The sequence below is a fragment of the Cyprinus carpio genome, chromosome A24 (assembly GCF_018340385.1).
Source record: "Cyprinus carpio isolate SPL01 chromosome A24, ASM1834038v1, whole genome shotgun sequence".
Lineage (NCBI taxonomy): Eukaryota > Metazoa > Chordata > Actinopteri > Cypriniformes > Cyprinidae > Cyprinus > Cyprinus carpio.
Window position 1 is genome coordinate 9,667,158 of NC_056595.1, and position 7,868 is coordinate 9,675,025.

A 7,868-nucleotide genomic window follows, 5' to 3' on the forward strand; every position below is an offset into this window, starting at 1 on the left:
GTTTCCTTTCCGACCCGCTGTTGGGCGCCCTCCTCGGCGCTGCCCGGTGGCGCTGGCGGGGCGCACATGCCTCGGTAAGACGCCGCCGCCCCCGCGCTGTCTTTTCTGTTGCTCTTCCTGGGCGTGCCTTTTTTGCCCTGCGCCCGTCGCTGAGGAGAGATGTTTTGATATGATCTATTTTGTCAGTGGTGTTTCATTGTTTTATGTGTCTTTCATGATATGGAGCCCGCAAGTTACCTCCGCTTGTGTTTATGCAGCATCCCCACAGAGGTTCTGAAGGTCATGAATGCCACAGGAAGAATTACTTGGAGAGGCCAGAAGGCAAAGTTTATGACCCTTCTCTGGCCCTAGCCCGAACACCATGTCCTCAGGCCCAGGCACAGGAGGTGGACCAACACCTCACTTAGATGGGAGGAAAGTGTAAGGATTCACTACTGAAAAATGTTCTAGTTTTTGTTTTGTGATACTTTTTTCATTAGGATGGATAAAATTCCAGGATTCATGGTTTAAGAAGATAAACCACAATTTTTTGACCATTGGAAACATACTCTACAGAAATATTTCCTACTAAGCCAAAGCAATGAATTAAAATATCAACCTAGACCAATACTTTTTTTGTAATTTACTTTCACTGTTTTTTCTACCTCTGGGAATACAGGTAAAACCGAAGAGAAAGAGTTCCAATTAAAATTCACAATAATTGTATATTTCTATTTAATTATTAGTATCTACATTATTGTTAGAAGTCCAGGTGTCCCCACACAGCGTCTGAGCTCAGGCTTGGTGTTTGCTTGATGACCTAATTCACATCAATGCCGTATACAAACACTTCAAGTGTAAAATGTAGAAATGTATCTGTTCTTTGCATAGATCAGAAAACTGAGGCAGGGAATATCAAGCCCTCAAACCATCAGGTCTACATGTATCTGCGTGCACCAGGTTTGTCCAAGTACAAATCTAAAACCTATGGTGATTTTTCCATCAGTTTAACACTTTTTGAACTTAAAAGACAACAGTATACATTTGAACTCATAAGTGTTAATGGATTTAGGGTAATATGATTTTAGGAATTGCTGATTAAATGTTTTTCACTGCCAGCCCCAAGACACTGGACTCATCGGGTATGAACATGCATACAAACATTTAGTACTAAGGGATTTCCCACCTCTCACTTTAGGTTCATTTAATTATAAACCTGTAAGACTTACTATTTTTCCATTGGAGCACAACTAATAACAGTGCATCATCTCAAGATGGGCTTCTTTTTAAGAATAGAGACTCCAATGGAGACAAAACCAGTCCTAAAGTTGTCCTAATAGCACTTTGTGCATAATCCGATCTTTCAAAGTTATATTAATGGCTGTGTGGGGAACAGTAGCGCTAACAAACTAGCCCCTGGCTTCTGTATTCAGTTTGAATATAATGCGTCAAAACATATGTTGTCCAAGTTTTTTTGTTCTTTGTGGTTTGCATATTTTCGCGCATTGATGTGAAAATCAGCACTCAAAACATCATGACTTTGTCGTTTAGTTTCAAATCCACTAATATTTCAGGAGTGATGGCAGAAGGGGTGACAAGTCTTTCCATATATCTCTTTACTAATCTGAATGTATTTTTTATTATTAAATTATTATTATTATTATTATTATTATTATTATTATTAATTTTATTTTTTTATTTTTTTTAACCATTCTACTGGTAGCATTATCAAATTAGCCAAAATATTTATAAAAACAGGGTCCCACAGTCATTGAAAACCTGTGATTGAATAAATAAAATAAAATGAAATCAAACGGGAAGTAAAATAATAATAATAATAATAATGATTATAAAGATATTTCTATAGACCATATTTTTATAGTTGTGTTCTGCTTTAAATTTGCTCTAATATTTCACCAGGTTGATATTACATGTTAAGTTGAGCTTGTCTATAGCAAAACCTGCTTTCAAGCCATTCAACTGTACATATGTATTTCAGTACATATGTGACCCTGGACCACAAAACCAGTCCTAAGTCGTTGAGGTATATTTGTAGCAATAGCCAAAAAATACATTGTATGGGTCAAAATTATATTTATTTTATTTATATTTATATATTATTTTTCTTTTATGCCAAAAATCATTAGGAAAGATCATGTTCCATGAAGATATATTTTTTAATTTCCTACTGTAAACATATTAAAACTTTAAAGAAATCTTTTTGATTTTTAATATGCATTGCTAAGGACTTTTAAATTAAATTTTCTCAGTATTTAGATTTTTTTGCACCCTCAGATTCCAGATTTTCAAATAGTTGTATCTCGGCCAAATATTGTCCTATCCTTACAAACCATACATCACAGAAAATTTGACAGTTATGACTGGTTTTGTGGTCCAGGGTCACATATTGGTATCTAGTATAAGTATCTATCTCCCAGTTGTACTGTCAAAGCTGAGGTCTTTCAGCATTAGTCTGAAACTCAGATTGATTATTCTCATCCCAGTCTTATTTAATGTGAAATCTCATCTATTTAAATTATTTCTAAAGAGGCTACAATGCCTTCCATGGAATTATTCGGTTTTTCGGAAACGCAAAGATGTGTAAATCTTACATGTCTTATAAGAGCAGTACCATGTGTGCTGTATTTGTGATCATGGTTTGAACTTTCTAACATCCTAGATGCAACAATTTCATGTGGTTCAGAGAAAAGAGCACTTTTTTTCTTCCACTGACGTTAAGCTGGGTGGGGGGGGATTTCACACAAAAAATTTCACGCATTTTGATTTGAAAAGAAAGGTGGAATAAGCAAGCAGTGAAAAGGTGTAAGAAGAAAAGAGAAGAGGATCCATTAGAGATAAAAACGAGAGCCAGCCAGCAGTATTATCACTTTTCCTCCCTCATCTTCTTTCTGCTAATTAACAGGGTTTCTTTTTAGAACTGACCATTGATATGACCATGATTCATCTTGATTCCTTTATTTCACATTAGCTGCAACTTCAAAGGTCAAACATACTTATTCCAGTTCAGCTGTTAGTGACAAACCTACCAACAGAAGGAGACGGTACCAGCTTGTCTGAGGCCTGAAGTGGTTGTTTAGTGTACGGTTGTAACATTTTCTCTCAATACTCTTTTGTGGTGTTGGACAGATTCCATGTTTATACATTAGAAAGCTAGACAGTGTGTTACATGTTGACATTATAAGTATTGTTTGCCAAAAAAAAAAAAAGAAACTATTTTTATTTTTTCACCTTAATGTCATTCAAAACCAGAATGATTTGTGTGTATGTGTGTGTGTGAATCACTTGTGACTTAAAATATGTGTGTGTGTGTGTGTGTGTGTGTGTGCGCGCGTGTGACATAAAAGATGTTTTCAGAATGCTCATGCTGCCCTTTTCTATAGACAGTGAGCAGGGACTTTAGAAGTGTCCCATAATACCAATACTGTGTATATTTGTAATAATTATAAGGGGGGGGGGGGTAAATGGGGGGGGGGGGGGGGGGGGGGGTAAATGTACTTGTAAAGTTAAAAAGGTATTTTTATAAATGACATAAATTGTTGAATAAAGGAGAAGTCGCCGCTCCACATGATATTTTAGCAGTCCCCTTGAAGTTTTTTTTCTTTATGGCCCCTAAAAATATTAAAGTGAACTATACATTAAAAATTAAAAATGTTCTCCATAGAAAAGATATTCAAGCTATTGCTTGTCTGAAATTGCATTTATTATATATTTTCAAACAAATATATCTTGTCAAGACATTCTACTGGTAATTTATAGATATGCTATTGTGTATTTTTAGTTAATTACATTAATAATAATTTATTAAGTATTGTTAAAGCTATACTCAAGGCTGCATATTTGATTTAAAAATACAGTAAAAACTGTAACATTGTGAAATTATACAAATTAATAGTTCTCTATTGTAACATATTTAAAAATTTAATTTATTCCTTGTGATTTACGACTGAATTTTCAGTAGCCATTACTGCAGTCTTTGGTGTCACATGATCCCTCAGAAATCATTCTAATATGCTGATTTGCTGCTCAAGAATCATTTTTTTATTATGATCAATGTTGAAAACATTTGTGCTTCTTAATGTTTTTGTGGAAACTGTTAAACATTTTTCTCAGGATTATTTGCCAAATAGAAAGTTCATAACAGCATTTGAAATAGAACATTTTTGTAACATTATAAATGTTTTTTATACTGTAACTTCATCAATTTAATCCATCCTTTCTGAATAAAAGTATTTCTTTAAAAATTTTACTCACCACAAACTTTGAATGGTAGTGTATATGTAGAAATTAGCATTACATGAACATTATTATTGTTTATTTTTTTTGTTCATGCTAACTATTGCGTTTTTGTATCTTATTGTAAAGTGTTACTGATGAAAGCATTTCCATTTTTGTGTGAACTATTGCTCCTATTATTAAAATAACTTATTCAAGGTAATCAATTCATGTACATGTGAAAGTAAATCTCTGTGCGCAGCTAAGAGAGCTAAGTGTTAAACACATCTGCACATTAACACAAAATATCATTATAATAATGAATTTCCTTAAAAGAAATGTAAATTTTCTAAGAAGGTGTTTTAAATTCCTTTCACAGAGAAAAAGGAAGTCAAATCCAAGCCACAGATGGGATCTATGAGGCTGTGACAAGAGGCCATGTAACCTCAGTGATTCTTAGATAAGCTGGATGGCTCAATATCACTCCGCAGTGAATACTAGGACCATCAGGCTGTTCCACACCACTGCCTTGATCTAACTTCCTGTCCTCCAGTTTGATCAGCACTAATGCTACTTGTTGACCCTAAACCTGATCACAACCCATGTAGGGTTAATATTACTTCTGACCCCTAGAACTCTACCAAACCCTGGAGCTCATTATCTCCAGAAGGGGACCCGATTCCAGCAAGGGTTCAGATAAAAAAATCGGCAGCTGGCAGCAGGAAGTGGCAGCCATTGACAGCCGGAAGGCAATTACTGGCAGCCGGAAGGTAGGCGGGACCTGCCACTCGGTGGCAGCCAATCAGTATCGACCAACGTGGACGCAACCAATCACATATAACTACAACAGCAGCCAAATGCTTCAGTAATGGTGGCGATTGATCGAACAGTAAGTTCGGAAATTGGTGATCAGAGTAATGAATATTTTTTGCATTGTAAGTTTGATTTTAATTATCTTAGTGAACGACAGTGTAACTTTGCCTACTTTAGTTTAATTGTTCAATGTAATCTAATTAGTGGCAGAAATACGTAGTTTGTATACAATGTTACATCATGTATAATTGTTGCTGTTAGTATGTTAGGGGGCTACCATTAACTTCATTTATTACGTTTAACGTACCATTAAATATTAACGTTTGTTAATGTGTTAACAGAGTCTATTGAATAATAAAAAACGAATGTTGTTTGACTGGAATTATAGAAGATACACATGCAAAACTAACCATATATTTTTGTGAGTTTAGTCTTTCAGGAGATTGTCTGATATCCATTAACTTATTAATTCTTCTTTTAAGAACTGTATCTATGTTCAGGTTTACATACTGTATAATTCTGTTCCATGGGGGGAAAAAACTGTTCTGTGTTCCAGTTGAAGTCCTAAGCATGTGAATGCAAAACACTTGGTAGTCTTTTTTATTTTTTTATTTTTTTATTTTAATCTATACAAAATATAATGGAACTGTTCATCATTCCTTATAACTTTAAGGTCTGGTTTCACAGACAGGGCTTGGATTAAGCCAGGATTAGGCCGTAGTTAAAATAGAACATTGAAGTAGCTTTTATAAGCATGCCTTAGAAAAACATTATTGATGTGCATCTTGAGACAAAACCATGACACTGACACATTTTTTGTTTTGTTTATGATGCCCAATAGTTGCCAGATGCTGTCCTGTCGGAAATTCTTCTTCACGTGGTTCTGGAGGAGGGTGATGCTGCATTATTAAATCTGTCTTTGGTTTGTTCCAAATTCTGGTGTATACAGACTCATTTCGAAAGAGGGCACACTTCTGCTGGCTTGACAGTATGTATTTTCTTTTACATATTTGATTAGAGGTTTAAAATTGTGCCATACCATTCAATTTCTCAGTTGCCATGTCTGAATGTTTATCTTTGTAATAATGCTGTTTTTATGCTCCTCATCTCAATATATAGGTGTAACAAAATGGAGAACAAAGTCTGAGCCAAGCCAGGAATTCTTCAAAATGTACACACTGCAGCCCTGCGATGAGGTTTACAACAACTGCTTACCAGGTGTGCAAATTAAGCATGAAAATGTGATCACTGCTAGATACATGATGACAAAATGCAATGGGAATAATCATTAATATGGCTGTGCATTCATTTCTACTGTTAATAAAACAATTTAGGTATTAATGTCACCGTTTTCTAATGAATAATAAAATGCAGCAGCTAGAACCAGGAAGTATGATCATATTAGCCCAGTTCTGTCAACACTGCACTGGCTCCCTATCAAACATCGTATAGATTTTAACATCTTAAATTATATTAATCTGTTTCTCTCTTATTCCGAGGTCACCATAGCCACCAGATCCAGTCTGTATCCAAGTCAGAGGGTCACTGCAGTCACCCGGATCCAGTACGTATCCAGCCCAGATGGTGGATCAGCACCTAGAAAGGACCTCTACAGCCCTGAAAGACAGCGGAGACCAGGACAACTAGAACCCCAGAGACCGATCCCCTGTAAAGATCTGACTTTGCTGCAGCCTGGAATTGAACTGCTGGTTTCGTCTGGTCAGAGGAGAACTGGCCCCCCGACTGAGCCTGGTTTCACCCAAGGTTTTTTCTCAATTCTGTCACCGATGGAGTTTTGGTTCCCTGCTGCTGTCGCCTCTGGCTTGCTTAGTTGGGGACACTTCATTTACAGAAATATCATTGACATGATTGCAAATTATTGCACAGATACGATTTAAACTGAAATGAGCTGCATGATGACATCACTGAATTCAGTGATGAACTGCCTTTAACTAAAAAATTTGTGTTTACTATTGTCCTTCTGCATTATTCACACACACTATTTTCCTATTTAATACTGTTCAGTTGCTTTGACACAATCTGTATTATTAAAAGCACTATATAAATAAAGGAGACTTGACTATGTTGGAAGAGGAAAACGAGGAGAGATGCACACCCATCCAGGGTTTTGCAGTGATTGTAGTGACTGGAGGAGTAATTCTGTATAACTCATCAGTTCTGATCTGAGAGTCTTGTACAGTAAATACCTTAGGATTGTTGTTAGTGATTCTGATAGATATTTCCGTCTGCTTGCTTACTGGATGTATTTTATACTGTTTACATTGCATAGCACTGACTTTGACAACATACCAAGACTGTTACAAATTTAACAACCATGTTATTATATATATATCTATATATATATATATATATATACTTGAAATACTACAAATGTAAAAATATATATAAGTTGTTTCTTGAAATACTACAAATGTAAAAAATATAACAGCAAAATATGATTTTAAATAAAGGGTAATTGATGAAACCTCTCTCTTTTTGATCATTTAGGCAGGTGTGTGTATATAGCCTTTATAATAAACATATATACAACATATATACAACATACACCTAGTAAGTGCCTCTCATAAATATATATATATATATATATATATAAATGTGTTTGTGTACATATCTTTATTTCACACAAACATTGATGTACATGCATGCATTCATACATAAACATTCAGCTGGAAATTAACGTTTCACGTTAACGTAGCCAGATATATTTTTTCTTTGTTTATATTTGAAAAACCTTTTCAATCAAATAATATACAATACTGACCTTTATACGTATTTAAATAAGTATCAAAAATAATGATAAATTTATATTATTATTTATTTGT

General features: G+C 34.9%; 1 long non-coding RNA gene across 1 annotated transcript in view; it reads left to right on the forward strand.

Moving 5' to 3' along the window:
- Nucleotides 1–6,372, forward strand: part of LOC122135330 — a 10,980-nt gene extending 4,608 nt beyond the window's left edge. Inside the window, exons 2-3 of the long non-coding RNA XR_006153446.1 lie at nucleotides 4,592–6,013; nucleotides 6,145–6,372. This is a non-coding gene — a long non-coding RNA (uncharacterized LOC122135330). The remainder of the gene's footprint in view (nucleotides 1–4,591; nucleotides 6,014–6,144) is intronic.
- Nucleotides 6,373–7,868: the final 1,496 nt, after the last annotated feature.